This window comes from Pseudophryne corroboree, chromosome 1 (genome assembly GCF_028390025.1).
Source record: "Pseudophryne corroboree isolate aPseCor3 chromosome 1, aPseCor3.hap2, whole genome shotgun sequence".
Lineage (NCBI taxonomy): Eukaryota > Metazoa > Chordata > Amphibia > Anura > Myobatrachidae > Pseudophryne > Pseudophryne corroboree.
Genome location: NC_086444.1, coordinates 122,014,473 through 122,037,266, shown reverse-complemented (window position 1 = coordinate 122,037,266; position 22,794 = coordinate 122,014,473). Strand labels below are relative to the sequence as shown.

The 22,794-nt window shown below is 48.4% G+C and overlaps 1 protein-coding gene across 3 annotated transcripts in view; it reads right to left on the bottom strand.

Annotated features, from left to right (window-relative positions):
- The window catches only part of GPBP1 (GC-rich promoter binding protein 1), a 130,582-nt gene extending 108,744 nt beyond the window's left edge, over window positions 1–21,838 (bottom strand). The window contains exon 1 of one of the 3 annotated variants that reach the window (XM_063962683.1): window positions 21,817–21,838. The gene's annotated coding sequence lies outside the window, so the exon portion shown is untranslated. Of the gene's footprint in view, window positions 1–21,473; window positions 21,772–21,816 lie in introns of those variants that run through there. The other 2 variants (XM_063962673.1, XM_063962666.1) reach the window with 2 other exon arrangements.
- Between the last annotated feature and the right edge of the window lie 956 nt (window positions 21,839–22,794).

Sequence of the window (22,794 nt, the reverse complement as noted above, 5' to 3'; positions counted from 1 at the left end):
TTCTTGCTTCTGGCTCTGTAAGGGGGGCGGCGGCGCGGCTCCGGGACCGAACATCAAGGCTGGGCCTGCGGTCGATCCCTCTGGAGCTAATGGTGTCCAGTAGCCTAAGAAGCCCAATCCGGCTGCAAGCAGGCGAGTTCGCTTCTTCTCCCCTTAGTCCCTCGCTGCAGTGAGCCTGTTGCCAGCAGGTTCTCACTGAAAATAACAAATTCTAAGACTATAACTTTCTAAGAGCTCAGGAGAGCCCCTAGTGTGCATCCAACCTCGGCCGGGCACGAAATCTAACTGAGGCTTGGAGGAGGGTCATAGTGGGAGGAGCCGGTGCACACCAGGTAGTCTAAGATCTTTCTAGAATGCCCAGCCTCCTTCGGAGCCCGCTATTCCCCATGGTCCTTACGGAGTTCCCAGCATCCACTAGGACGTTAGAGAAATGGTTTTTAAAAAAGCATCCACTCTCCTATCCGTGACATCATTTAATGATGTTGAAGGCAAAGGTAATGTAGATTTTCACACTAATCGAATCACATGCGTATCTACTTTAGGAGCCCCCTCCCTTTTTAAACAATCCCCAGCTGTAAGAGGATAATTGGAATTCCATTCTTAGGAATTCTAAACTTATTGGGCGTAGCCCAAGCCTCTACCATGATTTCTGTCAGCTCATCTGTTTTGGGACGTTTAAACACAGGTGCCTTGGTTTTTAACACTGGCTCTGCTAAATCCTCTAAGGATAGAATGGCTTTCATTACTTTAATTAACTCAGCTATATCCACTGAGCTGAGACCTTCCTCCTCCTCTTCGTATGCCAAAGTAAAATTTATTGAGCTTTCATCCTCCGATGAATCCTCATCTGAAACATGTGTAGCCTGTGAGTATGAAGACTTACTTACCACTGCCTTACCAGCCTGTTTCTTTTGAGAGGCTGCTGCTGGAAGTGATAAACAGCAGGTGGGAAGCTGCATGTAAGGGATAATCGTGTAACCTATCCCTGGTACAGGAGTTGGAGCTATACTGGATGTCTGTGCAAACATATTGGGGGGGTCATTCAGAGTTGATCGCACGCTGCAATTTTTTGCTGCCCGTGCGATCAGATAGTCACCGCCTATAGGGGATTGTATTTTAGCTTAGCAAGTGTGTGAACGCATGTGCAGGGGAGCTCTGCCAAAAGGTTTTGTGCAGTTTCTGAGTAGCTCTGAACTTACTCAGCTGCTGCGATCACTTCAGCCTGTCAGATCCCGGAATTGACGTCAGACACCCGTCCTGTAAACGCCTTAGTTTTCGTCGATACTCCCAGAAAACGGTCAGTTGCCACCTAGGAACGCCTTCCTGCTGTCAATCACCTTGCCGTCACCGCTGCGTTCCCGATCTTCGTTAGTTTCATCGCTGCCCGGCGTCACCCGTCGACGGGCAGTGACATGCCTGCGGATTGCGGCCGCAGCGCATGCGCAGTTCGAACCCAGTCGCATGGCTGCGAAAAACTGCAGCGTGCGATCGGGTCGGAATGACCCCCATAGCCCAAGGTGGATCAACCTGCACCTGAAGCTGCCTTGTATTTTTCAAGAGACACTGGTGAAAGCTAAAACAATTTGCACACAAACCATCCTGAACCAGATCCTGAGAGGTTAACACAGCTTTGCAAGACAAACATGATACGAGTGTATCTTCCTCACCTTTGCTGCTCTTAGACATGATAAATAATCAACACTTCCACAGTGTACTACACAATTTGTGACTGTAATCACTTTAAGCTTTTTAAAGTGACATACAATCCGACCCTACTCATGCGGGATCCGGTCTGAAGATCGACAGTGTCTAGGTCGACAATGTTTAGGTCGACCACTATAGGTTGACAGTCACTAGGTCGACATGTTTTAAGGTCGACAGGGTTTCTAGGTCGACATGTTCTAGGTTGACAGGTCAAAAGGTCGACATGAGTTTTTCACATTTTTTTTTCTTTTTTTTACTTTTTCATACTTAACGATCCACGTGGACTACGACTGGAACGGTAACTGGAACGAAGCGAGCCATGCGAGGGGACATGGTGCACTAATTGGGCTTTCCGGTCACTGTACGGATGAAAAAGACACCAAAAAAACATGAAAAAACTCATGTCAACCTTTTGACCTGTCGACCTAGAACATGTCGACCTAGAAACCGTCGACCTAATGATCCACCCCCACTTATGCACCAGCATTGAGGATCGGAATAGAAAAAAAACTGACAGAATATATAGTAAAGTCAGCAATCACACTAGCAGTCAGTCACGTTATACATTAGTATAATAAGCAATATGAGCACATCAACAACAACTACAATTCAAGTATGTAGAACATATTACTGAATCATGTTTAAACAGATCTACCGTATTCAGACGCATAGCGAAAGAAAACAGTAATAGTATACAGACTTGCATGCAATAGGCACTTATCTAACTATTCGTACTCAAAAAGGTGGCGACTTAGTGCTGTATTACCCGTACTCAGTAGAGTGGGATACAGGGAGACTCACCTCGTTTCCAGGACCGATCAATACGTTTGCGAACGTTGAGTCGATCCAGACGCTACTAATGTACACTGCCGCTCCATGAACCTATAGTGAACACAGACGCACCAGTCACACAGCCGCCTATGCTGCGACTGGGTCCCCTGCGTGTACAGCGTCTGAGACGGAAGAGGGAAAATAGTTAATGGCGGGAGACTCTGAGGAAACTGGTCATGAACCAGGGGAAGGGGCGACCAGGAAAGCATCTGACTCCCCACTGCTGACATCAACTCTAGGGATTGCGGCCTCATACTATTCCTGGAGCCTCTGATCCCTGAGGCCTAGCGCACCGAGGTGTCAGCCGCGTCAGCGACTGTTTGGTAGTCTCCTCCCAAAACAGTGCGGCTGTGTCCATATTCCCCTTCTAAGCAGAACCGATGCCTTACCTTCTCTCTGTGCTCCGGCCACAGCCTGGTAACGTCTGCTGGACCTGCTAGTATATCCGACACAGACGCCAGGCGAAACAGCACTGTACTCGTGGGTAAGCATGGTCGCGGCCCGGCGGAGAGTTGTTGGAGCGACTCTTTCTAAGGTACGTATAAGACGCTTTTTAGAAAGCTCACTCAAGAAAAAAATAGTAAGACTATAAAAATAAAATAAGAAAGCTTAGGGCTGCTAAAACCAGCAGCCCTCTGACCATGGTCCAGCTCCTGCAGCACCAAACAAAAAATAGGATTTTAATACCTACCGGTAAATCCTTTTCTCTTAGTCCGTAGAGGGTGCTGGGGACGCTTCAAGAACCATGGGGTATAGACGGGATCCGCATGAACATAGGCACTTTAAGACTTTAAAAGGGGGTGTGAACTGGTTCCTCCCTCTATGCCCCTCCTCCAGACTCCATTTATAGGAACTGTGCCCAGGGAGACGGACATTTCGAGGAAAAGGATTTATTTAAATTTAATTTAAAACTAAGGTGAGATACATGCCAGCTCACACCACAAACATGCCGTACACCATGGCATTCAACACAATGCATGCAACGGCATGAATAACGTCAGCAACAGGCTGACTTAACGCAATGCAACATGTGTGTAACCATAACCAATAACTGCAGACACAGTACGCACTGGGATGGGCGACCAGCATCCTCTACGGACTAAAGTAAAGGATTTACTGGTAGGTATTAAAATCCTATTTTCTCATACGTCCTAGAGGATGCTGGGGACGCTTCAAGGACCATGGGGTTTACACCAAAGCTCTAGAATGGGCGGGAGAGTGCGGATGACTCTGTAGCACCGATTGACCAAACATGAGGTCCTCATCAGCCAGGGTATCAAACTTGTAAAACTTCGCAAAGGTGTTTGATCCCGACCAAGTAGCTGCTCAGCAAAGCTGTAATGCCGAGACCCCCCCAGGCAGCCGCCCAGGATGCGCCCACCTTTCTGGTAGAATGGGCCTTCACCGATTTCGCTAACGGTAATCCCGCCGTAGAATGAGCCTGCTGAATCGTATTACAGATCCAGCGTGCAATAGATTGCTTGGAAGCAGGAGCCCCAATTTTGTTGGGCGCCCACAGGACAAACAGAGCCTCCGTTTTCCTAATCTGAGCCGTTCTGGCGACATAAATCTTCAAAGCTCTGACCACATCGAGAGACTTCGATTCCGCCAAGGCTTCAGTAGCCACTGGCACCACAATAGGCTGGTTCACGTGAAACGATGAAACCACTTTTGGCAGAAACTGCTGACGAGTTCTCAACTCAGCTATATCTGCATGGAAGATTAAATATACGTTATGGTAAGAACTTACCGTTGATAACGTGATTTCTCTTATGTCCACAGGTATCCACATTGGGATATTGTCGAGCGACAGCGAAAATGGCACCAACACGGTCACAAGCTTTCTGGCCTCCCAGGATGCATTGGGGCCTCCACTATATAGTCCCGCCCACTGACTCAGTCAGATCCGTTCTTTCCACAGCGATTTTAGGCAGGAACATCAGGCAGAGACCTGTTTAGGCGATAAGAACACACATGCACACCCTTCCATACAAGAAGGAAGAGGTTTTAGTGATTGTCTAGATCCTCAAATCAGATGCGTCAGGGTGGGATCCCTGTGGATATAAGAGAAATCACGTTATCAACGGTAAGTTCTTACCATAACGTATATTTCTCTGGCTGGGTCCACAGGATTATCCACAGGATAACATTGGGATTCCCAAAGCCATTCTAGTGGTGGGGACGCTCCTGACTGCACAGGAGGACCTTTCGCCCGAAGTCTGCGTCATGAGAGGCAAAAGTATTCAAGGCATGTCTAATGAATGTGTTTATGGAAGACCATGTGGCTGCCTTACATATCTGTTCTGCTGAAGCACCCTGTTGTGCTGCCCAAGAAGGACCTACCTTACATGTAGAGTGTGCAGAGAATTAGCCGGAATAGGGAGATCTGCATGAGAATAAGCTTCTCATATTACCATTCGGAGCCATCTCGCCAGCGTCTGTTTACTAGCAGGCCATCCTCTTCTATGGAATCCGTAGAGGATGAAGAGAGAATCTGTTTTCCTGATGGCACTAGTACGATCTATGTAGATTCTTAAAGCCTGGACCACGTCCAGCGACGCTTCACCCGCAGATAGTCCCGATACCTGAAAACCTGGGACTACAATCTCTTCATTCAGGTGAAACTTTGATACCACCTTTGGAAGATAGCTAGATCTCGTTCTGAGAACTTCTCTGTCTGGAAAAAAACTTAGGAAAGGAGACTTACATGATAATGCTCCTAAATCTGGCACTCTTCTGGCTGACACCATTGCCAGTAAAAAAAAAGAACTTTAACCGTTAACCACTTAAGATCTGCTCTCTCAAGTGGCTCAAACAGAGGACCCTGGAGAAATTTAAGAATTAAATTCAAATCCCAGGGAGCTGCAGGAGTAACAAATGGAGGTTGAATATGTACTACTCCTTGGAAAAACGTACGTACATCCTGTAAATCAGAAATCTTCTGCTGAAACCATACAGTTAACGCTGAAACTTGGACCCTCAAGGAAGCAACTTTCAACCCTTTATCCAATCCTGCCTGTAGGAAATCCAAAATCCTAGCTACTTTAAAAGATCTCGGATTGAAATTTTTTCCAGTACACCAATGAATATATAGGCTTGCCATATTCTATGATACACACGGGCCGAAGGCTTTCTTGCTTTAAGCATAGTTTGAATTACTTGTTTCGAAAATCCTTTAGCCTCTAAGATAGAGGTTTCAACAGCCACGCCGTCAAAGACAGGCGATCCAGATGACTGTGACAACAAGGACCCTGCATTAGCAGATCTGGACGTTGAGGGAGCAGTATCGGTGCTTCCACGGACATTCTCAACAGATCTGTGTACCAATGCCTTCTTGGCCAAGCTGGAGCTATTAGAATGATCGCTCCTTTTGCCTGTTTTAGCTTTCTCACTACTCTGGGTAACAAAGATATTGGAGGGAACAGATATGCCAGCTGAAACCTCCATTCTACTGACAGTGCGTCTACAAGGACCGCTCCTGGGTCCCTTGTTCTCGATCCGTACCTCGGAACTTGTTTAGACGAGACGCCATAAGGTCTATCTCTGGTAGACCCCATCTGTTCACCAGTGTCTGAAACACTTCTGGGTGTAGTGCCCAATCGGTTTCCGGAATGGTGTGCCGCCTGAGAAAATCCGCTTCCCAGTTTAGTACACCCAGGACAAATACTGCTGACAATGCTGGGAGATGGAGTTCTGCCCATTTTAGAATGGGAGTTACTTCCTCCATCAATCTCTTGCTGTGAGTTCCTCCTTGATGATTGAGGTATGCTACTGCTGTCGCATTGTCTGAGCGGATCTGGACTGGTCTTCCCTGTAGATTGTCCTTTGCCTGAACCAAAGCCAAGTAAATGGCCCTTATTTCTAACAGATTTATTGGCAGGTGACTTTCCCTTGCGGTCCACTTTCCTTGGAACAATAGGCTTCCGAGTACCGCCCCCCAGCCTTGCAGGCTGGCATCTGTTGTCAGGACTTGCCACTCTTTTATTCAAAAGGGTCTCCCCTTGTTTAAATGGTCTGTCTGTAGCCACCACGCTAGAGACCTTTTTACATTTACTGGAATCTTTATCATCTGCTTCTTTATCGTCTGATGATTTCCGTTCCATTTGGTCAGAATAAGGTGCTGCAACGGTCTGGAGTGGAATTGCGCATATTCCACCATGTCGAAGGTTGATACCATCAGACCCAACAGTCGCATTGCTGCATGGACTGACATTGTCTGGGCTTGCAATGCTTCCTGAGCCATGACCTGCACCTTGACTATCTTTTTCTCTGGTAAGAGAACTTTCTGTAGGTCTGAATCCAATATGGCCCCCAAATGAACCATCCGCTGTGACGGATTCAGGGACGACTTTTCACAATTTATGAGCCACCCATGTCTCTGTAAACAAACGATCGTCTGTTGAAGATGGCTCAACAGTAAATCTTGCCACTGTGCTAAGATTAACAGGTCGTCGAGGTATGGGAATATTCTTATCCCCTGTTTGCGCAGACAAGCTGCCATAACCACCATGATCTTGGTAAACACCCTGGGTGCTGTAGCTAGCCCGAAAGGCAGAGCTTGGAACTGGAAATGTTCCTGGAGGATGGCAAAGCTGAGGTAACACTGATGTGATAGTGCTATAGGCACATGTAGGTAAGCATCCCGTACATCCAGAGATACCATGTAATCTCCCGGTTCCATAGCCAACATTATGGAGCGTAACGTCTCCATGTGGAACTTCGGGATCCATATGTATTTGTTCAACATCTTCAGATTTAGAATTGGTCGGTATGACCCATTTGGTTTCTGGATTAGAAATAGATTGGAGTAAAACCCCTGTCCCCTTTGTGATGGACGTACTGGGACAATCACACCTGACTGCAGTAATTTTTGGACTGCTTCTTGCAGGGGATTGGCCTTCGACTCTATACGAGACGGGCTGGTGCAAAAATCTTTGAGGAGGCTGCCTCCTGAATGGGAACCCATACCCCTGATATACTACCTTCTGCACCCAAGCATCTGCTGTTGACTGTTGCCATGTGTGTGCAAAAAGAAGGAGTCGGCCCCCAACCCTAGAGGCCCGTCTCTTCAGGCTGACGGTTTCTGTTCAGGTTTGGAAGCTGGCTTTTTGCTAGCCCACTGCTTCCTACCCCTGGATTTAAACTGGGGTTGCTTAGGCTCCTCTTTAGCTTTCGCTTTGCTTTGCCAACGAAATGAGCGAAATTTTAAACCCTTGTATTTAGGATTATAAGCAGCCGGAAATCTGACCTTTTTCGATTCAGCCTCTGATTCTAGGATATCCGATAAAGGTTTTCCAAATAATATATTACCGACAAAAGGCAATGCTTCCAATTCTTTCTTGGACTCCGCATCTGCCTTCCAGGTCCGTAGCCAAACTGCTCTGCGAGCGACTACTGTCAAGGCTGAAGCTTTAGAAGCAACTGTGCCTACATCAATTGCTGCTTCTTCCAAATACTGGGCAGATTGTCTTAAACTGCAAAAACGATCCTCTTGCTCCCTAGTAGGAGAAGGGATGTCATTCTCTAGTTCCTCTATCCATTCGCCCATTGCCTTTGCTACCCAGGCCGAAGCCATAGCAGGTCTTACCACTGCTCCTACTAGAGAAAAAATATTTTTCAACAGGCTCTCTACCCTTCTGTCTGTGACATCATTTAATGAGGTAGATGACAGTGGTAAAGCAGGGTTATGCACAAGTCGCAGAACATGTGCATCTACTTTTGGAGGAACTTCTCTTTTCGAACAATCCACAGCAGGAAAAGGATAATAAGAATCCCATCTCTTAGGAATCTTATACTTTTTACTGGGCGTTGCCCAAGACTCATCCATCATTTCCGTCAGCTCATCTGACGCTGGGAATCTGTCTTAGTCTTACCTGCCCCTTGGTTGCTTGTAGAGGCTACTGGAACCAAACCATAGGAAGGGAGCTGCATGTATGGGTTCATAGTGTAACCTAACCCTTGAGGTGGTGCTACCGGAGCTAACCTGTCCACTATTGAAGACAGAGTCTTTGCGAACATATTCCATGGTGGCTCTGTTGGTGGTTGACCAACTCCTGTTTTTTACTTTGCTGAAAAGCGGAACAGTTTGCACACAAACCCTCATAAGTGACCAATTGATTCATATCAATTACCCCTGACTTACAAGATAAGCATGTTAGGGCTGTAGGAGTGCTTGATAAATTCTCCTCATCACTTTTGCCGCTCACAGACATGGTATTAACCTGTTGTTGACTACACAATTTGTGACTGAAAATCACCGTATATGTCAGTATATAGAGGCGAGATCAATCTGACCACAGTGCACCTGATTTGAGGGTCAGAACAGGGCTGACATTACACAGAAGAGTCAGCACACATACTAGGAGTCAGTCACATGTTAAAGCATTAGACATTGCCATATGAGAATACAACCTCCATAACAACTTATACATAAGTAGGAAAATTGTACTTCTATTTTAAACTGGTTCTTTTTTCAACATAACATGCAGAAAACACAGTAATATACAGGTCTCATATGCAATAGGTACTAAAAATTAATAATGCATACTAAGAAGTAGAGAGAATTTTTAGTACTGTATACCCTGCCTCCGTAGAGCGGGATACAGGGAGACTCACCACACTTCCATATCCAAGCAAATACGCTCGTAAGACGCTGAGTGGATTCAGACGCTACTGGTGTACACTGCCGCTCTTGATAACTGATAACGAACACGGACGCTCACCAACGGACACGGACGCTGAGCGACTTCCACGTGTATGCAGACGCTAAGGCCTGCGACTCGGTCTGGGCGGGTTTATCTCTAGTGTACACAACCGCAGCGTCTAAGCTGCGACCGAGTACCCTCGTGGTAGCGTCTGAGCCGGAAGTGAGGTCATTTAGTTCATGAAACGAGAAACCCGCGGGAACTGGCCATGAACTCGGAGGAGGTACGGCCAGGAGAGCGTCTGAATCCCCGTTGACTTAAACTACCAGGATCGCGGCCTCTACCTAGTCCTGGCGCCTATGATCCCCGGAGCGTAGCGCTGTCGCACTCTAGATGTTCGGCGCATCAACACACTGTTTGTAGCCTCCACCAAAGTCAGTGTAGCGGTGTCCTGACCCCTCTAGTAAGAGGAAGTCCATAGACTCACTGTCTCCCCATGCTCCGGCCACAGCCTGGTTACGTCTGCTGGACCTGCTAGAACATCCGACACAGATGCCCGTCGAGACAGCACTAATACCCGAAGGTAAGCGTTGTTGCGACCCGGTGGGGAGTTGTTGGAGCGACTCTTTCTAGAATGCATTTAAGACGCTGTTAAGATAAGTCGCTCAAAAAAACAATATAGTAAGTTTATAAAAATAAAATAATAAAAGCTTGAGGCTGCTCTCACAGCAGCCCTGTGAACATGCGGCTTCCTGCAGCACCAAGCAAAAAAATGATCTGACTGAGTTAGTGGGCGGGACTATATAGTGGAGGCCCCAATGCATCCTGGGAGGCCAGAAAGCTTGTGACCGTGTTGGTGCCATTTTCGCTGTCGCTCGACAATATCCCAATGTTATCCTGTGGACCCAGCCAGAGAAATAGGGGCTTTTGTGAGACAAAGCCGCTAATTCAGACACCCGCCTTGTGGATGCCAAGGCCAACAGCATGACCACTTTCCAAGTGAGGAATTTCAATTCAACCTTACGTAAAGGTTCAAACCAATGAGATTGCAGGAACTGCAACACTACATTAAGATCCTATGGTGCCACTGGGGGCACAAAGGGAGGTTGAATGTGCAGCACGCCTTTCACGAAAGTCTGAACTTCTGGAAGGGTGGCCAATTCTTTTTGAAAGAAAATTGATAAGGCCGGAATTTGTACTTTAATGGAGCCTAACTTTAGGCCCGCATCCACACCTGCCTGCAGAAAATGGAGAAAACGCCCCAGCTGAAATTCCTCTGTAGGAGCCTTCTTGGATTCACACCAAGACACATATTTTCTCCAAATACGGTGGTAATGTTTCGCCATTCCTTCTTTTCTAGCCTGAAGCAGTGTGGGAATGACTTCATTGGGAATACCCTTTCGGGCTAGGATTTGGCGTTCAACTGCGATGCCGTCAAACGCAGCCGTGGTACGTCTTGATACACGCACGGCCCTTGCTGTAACAGGTCCTCTCGTAGAGGAAGCGGCCAGGGATCTCCTATGAGTAATTCCTGAAGATCCGGATACCAGGCTCTCCTTGGCCAGTCTGGAACAATGAGTATCACATGAACCCTTGTTCTTCTTATGATCCTTATCACTTTTGGAATGAGTGGAAGTGGAGGGAACACATAGACCGACTGAAACACCCACGGTGTCACTAGGGCGTTCACCGCTATTGCTTGAGGGTTCCTCGACCTGGAACAATATCTCTGAAGTTTCTTGTTGAGGCGAGACGCCATCATGTCTATTTGAGGAATTCCCCAACGACTTGTCACTTATGCAAAGACCTCTTGATGAAGACCCCACTCTCCTGGATGGAGATCGTGTCTGCTGAGGAAGTCTGCTTCCCAGTTGTCCACGCCTGGAATGAAGACCGCTGACAGAGCGCTTGCATGTCTTTCCGCCCAGCGGAGAACTTTTGTGGCTTCTGCCATTGCCGCTCTGCTCTTTGTTCCGCCCTGGCAGTTTATGTACGCCACTGCTGTTATGTTGTCCGACTGAATCAAGACAGCAGACCGCGAAGAAGATGCTCCGCTCGCAGAAGGACGTTGTAAATGGCCCTTAATTCCGGAATGTTTATGTGCAGACAAGCCTCCTGGCTTGACCATTTTCCCTGGAAATGTTCCCCCTGTGTGACTGCTCCCCAGCCTCGGAGACTTGCATCCGTGGTCACCAGGATCCAATCCTGAATCCCGAACCTGCGAGCTTTTAGGAGATGAGAGCTGTGCAGCCACACAGGAGGGAGATTCTGGTCCTGGAGGACAGGATTATTTTCCGGTGAATGTGCAGGTGAGACCCGGACCACTTGTCCAACAGGTCCCACTGAAACACCCTGGCATGGAACCTGCCAAACTTAATGGCCTCGTAGGCCGCCACCATCTTCCCCAGCAACAGAGTGCATTGATGAATCGAATCGACATTCTTGCCAGTTTCAGAAACTGTTTGACCATGTTCTGAATTTCCAGAGCCTTTTCCACTGGAAGAAAGACTCTTTGTAATTCTGTGTCCGGAATCATACCCAAGATTGACAGTCGTGTTGTCGGAACCAACTGTGATTTTGGCAACTTTAGGAGCCAACCGCGTTGTTGCAGAAATGTCAGGGAAAGCATAATGTTCTGCAGTAATTGGTCCCTGGATCTCGCCTTTATCAGGAGATCGTCCAAGTACGGAATAATCGTGACTCCCTGCTTGCGCAGGAGAACCATAATTTCCGCCATTACTTTGGTGAAAATTCTCGGAGCCGTGGACAGACCAAACGGCAACATCTGAAACTGATAATGGAAATCTTGTATTGCAAACCTCAGATAAGCCTGATGTGGAGGGTAAATGGGAACATGCAAGTAGGCATCCTTTATATCTACGGACACCATAAAATCCCCCTCCTCCAGACTGGAGATCACTGCCCAGAGAGATTCCATCTTGAATTTCCTTAGGTAGAAATTGAGGGATTTGAGGTTCAGGATTGGTCTGACTGAGCCGTCTGGCTTCCAGTGATCGCGCTGAGCCAAAAAAAAGTGGGTCCCAGGGACCCCTCACTTTTGAAAATTGGGGTCCTACCGGTCTTTTTCTGGGTCCCATCGGAATGAAGGTTTTAATTAATCTTAATCTTATTTGGACACTACAAAAGTGGTGCAAGGTGGGGAGGATGGGGTGACAGTGCTGCTGGGCTGTGTAGTATGCAGGACACCCTGCACCAGAGCTGTAAATAGACATTTTGTGGCCTTAGGCAGAAAGTGAATTGGTGTCCCACCTCCCAGACCGCAAAGCATAGGCAATGCGCGCCGCAAAATTTTAGGGGCGTGGCTTCACGGGGAAGGGGCGTGACCACATAAGTGCCAATTCACATTACACCACACAGTAGTGCCGCTTATACACATTGCACCAGGTAGAACCTCCTATGCACACTGCACCAGGTACAGCACGTTATACACATTGCGCCAGGTAGAACCTCCTATACACACTGCACCAGGTACAGCACGTTATACACATTGCGCCAGGTAGAACCTCCTATACACACTGCACCAGGTGCAGCACGTTATACACATTGCGCCAGGTACAGCATGTTATACACATTGCGCCAGGTAGAACCTCCTATACACATTGCGCCAGGTAGAACCTCCTATACACACTGCACCAGGTACATCACGTTATACACATTGCACCAGGTAGAACCTCCTATACACACTGCGCCAGGTCCAGCACGTTATACACATTGCGCCAGGTCCAGCACGTTATACACATTGCGCCAGGTCCAGCACGTTATACACATTGCGCCAGGTACAGCACGTTATTATACACATTGCGCCAGGTACAGCACGTTATTATACACATTGCGCCAGGTACAGCACGTTATTATACACATTGCGCCAGGTACAGCACGTTATTATACACATTGCGCCAGGTACAGCACGTTATTATACACATTGCGCCAGGTACAGCACGTTATTATACACATTGCGCCAGGTACAGCACGTTATTATACACATTGCGCCAGGTACAGCACGTTATTATACACATTGCGCCAGGTACAGCACGTTATTATACACATTGCGCCAGGTACAGCACGTTATTATACACATTGCGCCAGGTACAGCACGTTATTATACACATTGCGCCAGGTACAGCACGTTATTATACACATTGCGCCAGGTACAGCACGTTATTATACACATTGCGCCAGGTACAGCACGTTATTATACACATTGCGCCAGGTACAGCACGTTATAGACATTGCGCCAGGTACAGCACGTTATACACATTGCGCCAGGTACAGCATGTTATACACATTGCGCCAGGTACAGCACGTTATACACATTGCGCCAGGTACAGCATGTTATACACATTGCGCCAGGTACAGCACGTTATACACATTACACAAGGACAACTAACATTTAATGATGTGAACGTAAATCCGAGGCTGTTAGCAGATGGTGACCTCAGTAGTATATTATGGAGAAAATTAAAACCTTTCCTTACCTGGCTTACCATATTAAAAAAATAAATAAAGACTTGATCAATTGTCATTTTGAAACAAATACTCCTGCTGCTAGCTAGGTAATGCCAACCTAAACAACATGGCATGTAATAAATGCATTTAAAAGCTGAACCCTCCACAAAACACCTAACCCCCCCAACTATCAGGCAATCCATCACCACATCACCTGTGGTGATGGGGAAAAACACAGCCGACCATAGCTCCAGCCCCCCTCCCTCCGAAGACGCCAGCCAGGGAACCTTTACAGCTGCAATAAAGCTAGTAGTTACCGACCACTTCTTACTCCCGGCACCAGCTGCACTGTCGCCGCGGGAACCCTGGACCCCTCAGCAAACCCAGGCAGACACTCACACGGCCGTGACTAACACGCGTCACGGCCGCAGCTATACATAATACCGCCACCAATACTTCACCGGGTGGCCATAGCGGACTGACTCACGGGAACGCACCACACGTCAGCAGGGATCGGCGTCCGTGATCTAGTGGGTAAAGCTGGGCAAAGTGACTGGGGCTTCCCGCGGTGCCGTCTGAGGCAGTGGCCGCACTGCCGCTCTTGCTTTGAGAGAACACCTCAAAGGCAAGAGCGGCAGCGCGGTCACTGCCTCAGATGGCACCGCGGGAAGCCCCAGTCACTTTGCCCAGCTTTACCCACTAGATCACAGACGCCGATCCCTGCACATTGCCAGCACCTCTCAGAGTCCCTGTGGAAACCCGCGTCCCCCATCCACCAGCCGCAATATACACTCACCGACACAGAGTCACCCGGCCTCCGCAAGCAGCCAGGCGCCAAAGAGGAGGGGAAACTGGCTCCACCTCCTCTTTATATCATTCAGCCCGAGGCCAGCGTGTCAGTTAAACAAATCCCCCTTACAGATTGGCGGAATGAGGAGCGCGTCCCCGGGGACCCTCCCACTTTGTAAACTGGAGTCCCATGTCTTCAAAAACAGGTAAAAAACACGCTATAGCGCGTTTTTGCGATCACTGGGCTTTGGGACCACGAACAGGCTGGAATAGAAGCCTTCTCCCTAGTGCGACAGGGGAACCCTGACAATAAGCTGATTTAGACACAATTTTTGTATTGCGTCGCATACCACCTCCCTGTCCTGAAGAGAAGCTGGTAAGGCCGATTTGAAAAATCAGCGAGGGGGGGGGGGGACGTCTTGAAACTCTAGTTGGTAACCTTGGGACACTATTTCGAAACCCCATGGATCTAGGGCCGAACGAGCCCAGCACTGACTGAAGAGTTTGAGACGTGCCCCCACCGGTGCTGACTCCCTCAGGGGAGCCCCAGCGTCATGCGGTAGATTTGGTAGAAGCCGGGGAGGACTTATGCTCTTGGGAACTTGCCACAGCCGGTGACCTTTTTCCTTTCCTCTTCCTCTAGAAGCAAGGAAGGAAGTCCCTCTGCCCTTTTTGTATTTATTGGGACGAAAGGACTGCATCTGATAGTGGTGCGTCTTCTTTTGTTGTGCAGGAACAAAAGGTAAAAATGACAACTTACCCGCGGTAGCCGTAGATACCAGGTCAGTGAGGCAGTCACCAAACAAGACACCACCTTTATACGGCAGAGACTCCATAGCCTTCTTAGAGTCAGCATCAGCATTCCACTGATGAATCCACAATGCTCTCCTGGCCGAGACTGCCATGGCATTGGCCCTTGATCCCAAAAGGCCAATATCCCTCGCAGCCTCCTTTAGGTAGGCTGCAGCGTCCCTGATATGACCCAGTGTCAAAAGAACGCTATCCCTATCCAGGGTATCTATATCAGAGGACAAGTTATCTGCCCACTTTTCAATAGTGCTACTTACCCATGCCGATGCCACGGCAGGCCTGAGCAGCGTACCCGTAGTGACATAAATGGATTTCAATGTATTTTCCTGCTTACGATCCGCAGGTTCCTTTAGGGCTGCCGTTTCAGGGGACGGCAGCGCCACCTTTTTGGACAGCCGTGATAAAGCTTTGTCCACAGTGGGGTGTGACTCCCACTTTTCCCTATCCCCCGAGGGAAACTGATATGCCACCGGAATTCTCTTGGGAATCTGAAACTTCTTGTCAGGATTTTCCCAAACCTTTTCAAAAAGAGTGTTCAGTTCATGAGAGGGAGGAAACGTTACCTCAGGTTTCTTTCCTTTATACATGCAGACCCTTGTATCAGGAACATCAGGGTCCTCCGTGATATGTAACACGTCTTTTATCGCCACAATCATGCACTGAATGCTCTTAGCCAGTTTTGGATTTAATCGGGCATCACTATAGTCGACACTGGAATCAGAGTCCGTGTCGGTATCTGTTATCTGGGTAAATGAACGCTTTTGTGACCCCGAGGGGGTCTGAACCTGGGACAACACATCCTCTACGGATTTTTTCCATGCCTGGTTCTGAGACTCAGCTTTATTTAATCTTTTATTCAACCGAGCCACATTCGCATTCAAAGCACTCAAAACATTTACCCAATCAGGAGTCGGCAGTGCCAACAGGGTCAGTCCTACAGCCGTTTCTTTCCCTAATCCAGGCTCCTCCTGGGAAGCGCACTCTGCCTCAGACATGCCGACACACGTGCACCGACACTCACAAACACACTGGGACAGACCCACAGTAAAGCCTGTCAGAGAAACACAGAGGGAGTTTGCCAGCTCACAACCCAGCGCTTATCCCGGTTCTGAACACTTTTATATAAAGCCCCAGACCTGTCAGCGCTTCTATATTACATTAAACAGCACCAAATATATTGTGCCCCCCCCCGTTTTGCACCCTCTTACTTGTACAGCAGGGGAGAAGAAGGCCAGCGTCTCTGAAGCTCTGTGGAGAGAAAATGGCGCTAGTGAGAGCAGTGAGGGCTAAGTCACGCCCCCTCAATGGCGCGCTTCAGCCCCGCTATTTTATTCAATATTTAGGGTTCACTATGGTATGCCGGCGGTCGGGCTCCCGGCGACCAGCATACCGGCGCCGGGAGCCCGACCGCCGGCTTACCGACAGTGTGGCGAGCGCAAATGAGCCCCTTGCGGGCTCGCTGCGCTCGCCACGCTACGCTATTTTATTCTCCCTCCAGGGGGGTCGTGAACCCCCACGAGGGAGAATAAGTGTCGGTATGCCGGCTGTCGGGATCCCGGCGCCGGTATACTGTGCGCCGGGATCCCGTCAGTCGGCATACTGAAGACCACCCCAATATTTATACTGGCGGGGGCCCGAATTCAGTGCCTAGGCACTTAAAAACCACTTTTGCCAGGTCTAAAGAGGATTTACATGCTGCCGCCGCCCCCCCCCCCGCGCCCTGCACCCTGTAGTGCCGCTGCGTGTGGGAGCATGGCGCGCAGCACGGCCGCTGTGCGGTACCTCCAAACCGTCACTGAAGTCTTCTGATCTTCTTCTACTCACCCATCTTCTGACTTCTGGCTCTGCAAGGGGGGTGACGGCGGGCTCCGGGAACGAGCATCTAGGCGTACCTAGCTTTCAGACCCTCAGGAGCTAATGGTGTACTGTAGCCTAAGAAGCAGAGCCTTGAAACTCACAGAAGTAGGTCTGCTTCTCTCCCCTCAGTCCCACGAAGCAGGGAGCCTGTTGCCAGCAGTTCTCCTTGAAAATAATAAACCTAACATAAGTCTTTTTCTGAGAAACTCTGGAGAGCTCCCCAGTGTGCAACCAGTCTCACTGGGCACAGATTCTAAACTGGAGTCTGGAGGAGGGGCATAGAGGGAGGAGCCAGTTCACACCCCTTTTAAAGTCTTAAAGTGCCCATGTCTCCTGCTAATCCCATCTATACCCCATGGTTCTTGAAGCGTCCCCAGCATCCTCTAGGACGTATGAGAAAACTGATTTGCCTGAGCCAGGAGGCGGGGGTATATGGACGGGCCTGTTGCATGCTGGGAGGCCAAAAAGCTTTGACTGATTGGTGCAAATCCACTGTCGCTTCATCATATCCCAATGTTATCCTGTGGATAACCTGTGGACCCTGCCGGAGAAAAGACAGATGATGACACCGTAGACAGGCTGTCCAGTTTCTAAAATACTTCTCAACTGAACTTCTCTGTATTCTCTGAGACTAATACCCCTTTCATGCCAAAATTCCAGGTCCAGCCCGGTCACTGAGCACAGGTTTCAAGCAGTGTCACAGCAGCTTGAAACCTGTTCCCACAGCACGCTGGACCCAGGTTATTGCCAGAGCTTCTCCTCTGCCGGTGCTTGGAGATGACATCATCTCCAGTTGCCGGTGAGCTGGCTTTCCATACAGTGTTAACGGTACCCGGCTCACACTGCCCCAAAACCTGTGTGGTTCTAGTGTTCAACCCAGGTTGGATTCCCAAGTCACTAGACACAGGGTTTTTTTTCGGGGACTCTTTCACACCGAGCTGCAACACAGATTAACGCTGCAATAACCTGGGTTGAAGCAGCAGTGTGAAAAGCGGTATAAACAAGATGGAGCTACAAGGGACAGGTATATACGGTATGCGTGCAATTCTTTGTATCGTTGAATGTTTTACAGCAAATGATTAAGACTATTGATCATAATGGACTTTCATAAAGTGTAACGGCTTAAATATCATGCACGTCCCTAGAACGCAGTAACACCTATCTGCTCACAGTGCACTATGACCTACCTGTATGCTGTCAGTGACGCCACTTTCAGTTGTTGTTCTGCTATTGCTATACTTTATACCCCTCAGTATAGACAATTTCACATTCTATAATTAAATAACTGGATAAATAATACATACAAAACAAAAAGTACATATTTGTTGTACCTATATTCGGAAGAAGAATCCTGGGATAACTCTAGCTTTGCGCTAATTCAATAATTATGGGAATATTTGTGTAAAAGTGCAATGTTTTGCTAGTATTGCACATTTTCCAGGTAAAATTTTAATTTAAAAGATGTTTCCACCCCCACCCACCACTTAAAAAAATACAGTAAACATAGCACGTAAAAGTTTCATTGTTTTTAATACTCGTGTAACAAAACTGAGGATTTCCAAGTATCCCACTGAGTCAACAACAGCAACACACGGTAATATTGTAAATTGTCACTTTTAATGCACGTATGTATTTGTGGTTTATACTGTGCTAATGTACACACAGGCACATGAAAAATTAAAAACTTGTCACACTGTCATCTTCCTATATTTTTAGGCTCTTGGGTGGGCGTGGGGTTGGAATTAAATAGTTTTGGGCACCGCTAAAATTAATGAACATCCGATGGAGCAATTCAATTGTTCCAGGCGCTGACTAAGGGCGCTGACTAATTAAGTCATGTGTCACAGTCAAATAGATAGGGTTTACACGGCTAAACTGGTCTCAAACGTCCTGGTTAGGGCAACCAAGCCATGGAGGAGTCCACAAGCAGAAATGTGTTGAATTGCCCTGTAAGCACCCACTAGTGACAGCAGTGTGGGGGAAACAATTGATTTGCTCCCTTAGGGCACGATTGTTGATCGCACCCCCCTAAAGTGTAAACAGAAATCTGCATTAACAAGTGCTTCCAGGAATAGACGCAATGTTACTGTGGACGGTATTTGTATAGCTGCGGGCACTTAACCCAGGTCTTACAGCAGAAAATTACCCCTTTGGGGTAAGCTTACCAAAACTAAGCCCAGGGCAAGGGTGTACCTACCAGGGTAAGTGTCAGGTGCCATGCAGTCAAATGAATAGCTCCAGCCACTTAACCCAGGAGCTACATTCCAGCAGTGCTAATTGAATCGGCCCACTTAATTTTATTTTCGGGGAATTTCATCAGCCGTGGGACTTACACAGGGGGTAAAGAAATCCATGTTAACTTTGTGCTTACCGCATAAAGTAATTTCACAGCTGGGGGTACTTATCTATGACTTAACGATCACTAACCCAGGAGCTAAACGCCCGCCATCCGTCAGCTAACTGAACTCCATCCCCTTGTACTAAATATATTTCAAAATATACATCGGTGTATATCATACATGAAAAACAATGGATTAAAAAAAAGATATTTGAACGTTGTATATATTACATACATTTTAAATGGGCAAAGAAAAAAAAAATGCAATTCACAGCATTAACCCGAAACTCCGCAAACTATGGTTTACAGAGAAATACACAGCACAGCTACAACAAAGATCAAGTACTAAGAAACCCATTAAGAGTGTGTCTGCATAGTGTGTAAAACATGTTTATCTGAAAAGTTCTACATAGAACACAAAATAGGGACAGACGTGGAAAGGATCCAGAGGCATACAGGTCCAAAAAACATAGGGACATTTGGCAGGTATGAAGTAAGCCACTCACTACATTAAAAGCCCAAAGTGAATAAAAAAAATCCCTGAAACATAAAACTAGCACCACAAACACAAAGTACTATGGCTGCTTACAGCAGAGTGATTCTTGTGGTGCTTGGCTTTGTTAGGCACACAGACACTACGGGGGTCATTCAGACCTGATCACAGGGCAGCGTTTTTTGCACTGCTGCGATCAGATAGTTGCCACCTACAGGGGGAGTGTATTTTAGCTGTGCAAGTGTGCGAACGCATGTGTAGCAGAGCTGTACGAACAGATTTTGTGCAGTCTCTGCGCAGCCCAGGACTTACACAGCCGCTGCGATCACATCAGGCTGAGCGGGGACGGATTTGACGTCAGACTCCCTCCCTGCAAACGCTTGGACACGCCTGCGTTTTTCCAACCACTCCCTGAAAATGGTCAATTGACACCCACAAACACACTCTTCCTGTCAATCTCCTTGCAAATGCCTGTGCGAACGGATCCTTCGCACAAACCCGTCGCTGACCGGCGATCCACTTTGTAGCCATCCTTCGTGCATTGCGGTGCATGAGCAGTATGGATCTGATCACTTGCTGTGCGAAGACGCACAGCAGCGATCAGGTCTGAATTACCCCCTATGACATAGGGCCTAATTCAAGATTCATTGCAAAAGCAAAATCTTTCTCTACTGTGCAAAACCATGGCCCTCATTCCGAGTTGTTCGCTCGGTAAAAATCTTCGCATCGCAGCGATTTTCCGCTTAATGCGCATGCGCAATGTCCGCACTGCGACTGCGCCAAGTAAATTTGCTATGCACTTAGTAATTTTACTCACTGCTTTTTCATCGGTCTGGCGATCGTAATGTGATTGACAGGAAATGGGTGTTACTGGGCGGAAACAGGCCGTTTTATGGGCGTGTGGGAAAAACGCTACCGTTTCCGGAAAAAACGCAGGAGTGGCCGGAGAAACGGAGGAGTGTCTGGGCGAACGCTGGGTGTGTTTGTGACGTCAAACCAGGAACGACAAGCACTGAACTGATCGCAGATGCCGAGTAAGTCTGAAGCTACTCAGAAACTGCTACGAGGTGTGTAATCGCAATATTGCGATTACTTCGTTCGCAATTTTAAGATGCTAAGATTCACTCCCAGTAGGCGGCGGCTTAGCGTGAGCAACTCTGCTAAAATCGCCTTGCGAGCGAACAACTCGGAATGACCTCCCATGTGCACTGCAGGTGGGGCAGATATAACGTGCAGAGAGTTAGATTTGGGTGGGTTATATTGTTTCTGTGCAGGGTACATACTGACTACTTGGTGTAATGGGGCAGAGAGGGCAATGGGCACGTGCTGGTATAACTCAGGGGGTGTGAGCAGGAGGTAGCAGCCACTAGCAGTGTAATGGGGCAGAGAGGACAATGGGCACAGTGCTGGCATAACTCAGGGGGTGTGAGCAGGAGGGGGCACCGAATCCCCACTCCCCTTTACCCCACACGCAGCAGCAGGACACACTCAGAGTCAAACAGGGGCGGCCCGGGCACACTCGGGGGGGAGCTATACTCACACATTGCTCCCAGTTGGGAGAGATGCGGGCCCGATCACCGGGTGACGCCTGCCATCGCAGCCCGGAGTGCCGACACCCGTCCCGGGCAGAAAGAGAATTTCACGCGACCCAGAGCGACGGCATCACGAGACACACATGCCAGTAACTTGTCAGGCGAACGTCAGGGGCAGCCTAAGCTTGGGGGCTTTCGCGGAACAAAGACCCATACACCTTATACTAACGCTGAGGGCAAAAGTGCCAGGACCTAGCTGTCCACAACCATGCCTGTCTGGCGTACACTTTTCAACTTAATGTCGGGCCTAAGAATTTAGCCGCGACTCGTGCATTCCTCCTTTCCGATCACCTGATGTGTGCGGCGCCTGGTGGCCACCCGTTCATGACCTGTCAGCGGGGCCGAACAGCTCGCAGCAATCGGGCGGCGCCATCTAGAGGTGAAGAGGTTAAACTGCGTGATGTGAACGTCACTGAGGGAAACCCTTCCTAAGAGATGAGGTCATATGTCTGCCATCTGCACCTGGCACCGTTATTCAGGGGAGCATGTTGTGTCCAGAGGACGCAGCCATAATGCACCATGGCGTCTGGATGTGACAGCCAGCCTGCGTAGATTCAACTTATGCAGGCCGACCATCGCGAATCACTATGTGTTCCGAGGCATTTGGATACTCGCTAATGCAAACAGGAGGCGACTATCTCCTACAGACGTACAGTACCAGTCAAAAGTTTGGACACACATTCTCATTCAATGGTTTTTATTTTTGTCTTACGTCATAGAGGATGCTGGGGACTCCGTAAGGACCATGGGGTATAGATGGGCTCCGCAGGAGACATCGGCACTAAAGAACTTTAGAATGAGTGTGCACTGGCTCCTCCCTCTATGCCCCTCCTCCAGACCTCAGTTAATCCCAGTGCCCAGAGGAGACTGGGTGCATTACAGGGAGCTCTCCTGAGTTTCTCTGAAAAAAGAATTTTGGCCCTCATTCCGAGTTGTTCGCTCGCTAGCCGCTTTTCGCAGCAGTACACACGCTAAGCCGCCGCCCTCTGGGAGTGTATCTTAGCTTAGCAGAATTGCGAACGAAGTATTCGCAATATTGCGAAAAGATTTTTCTGTGCAGTTTCTGAGTAGCTGGAGACTTACTCTTCCAGTGCGATCAGTTCAGTGCTTGTCGTTCCTGGTTTGACGTCACAAACACACCCAGCGTTCGCCCAGACACTCCCCCGTTTCTTCAGCCACTCCCGCGTTTTTCCCAGAAACGGCAGCGTTTTTTCACACACTCCCATAAAACGGCCAGTTTCCGCCCAGAAACACCCACTTCCTGTCAAT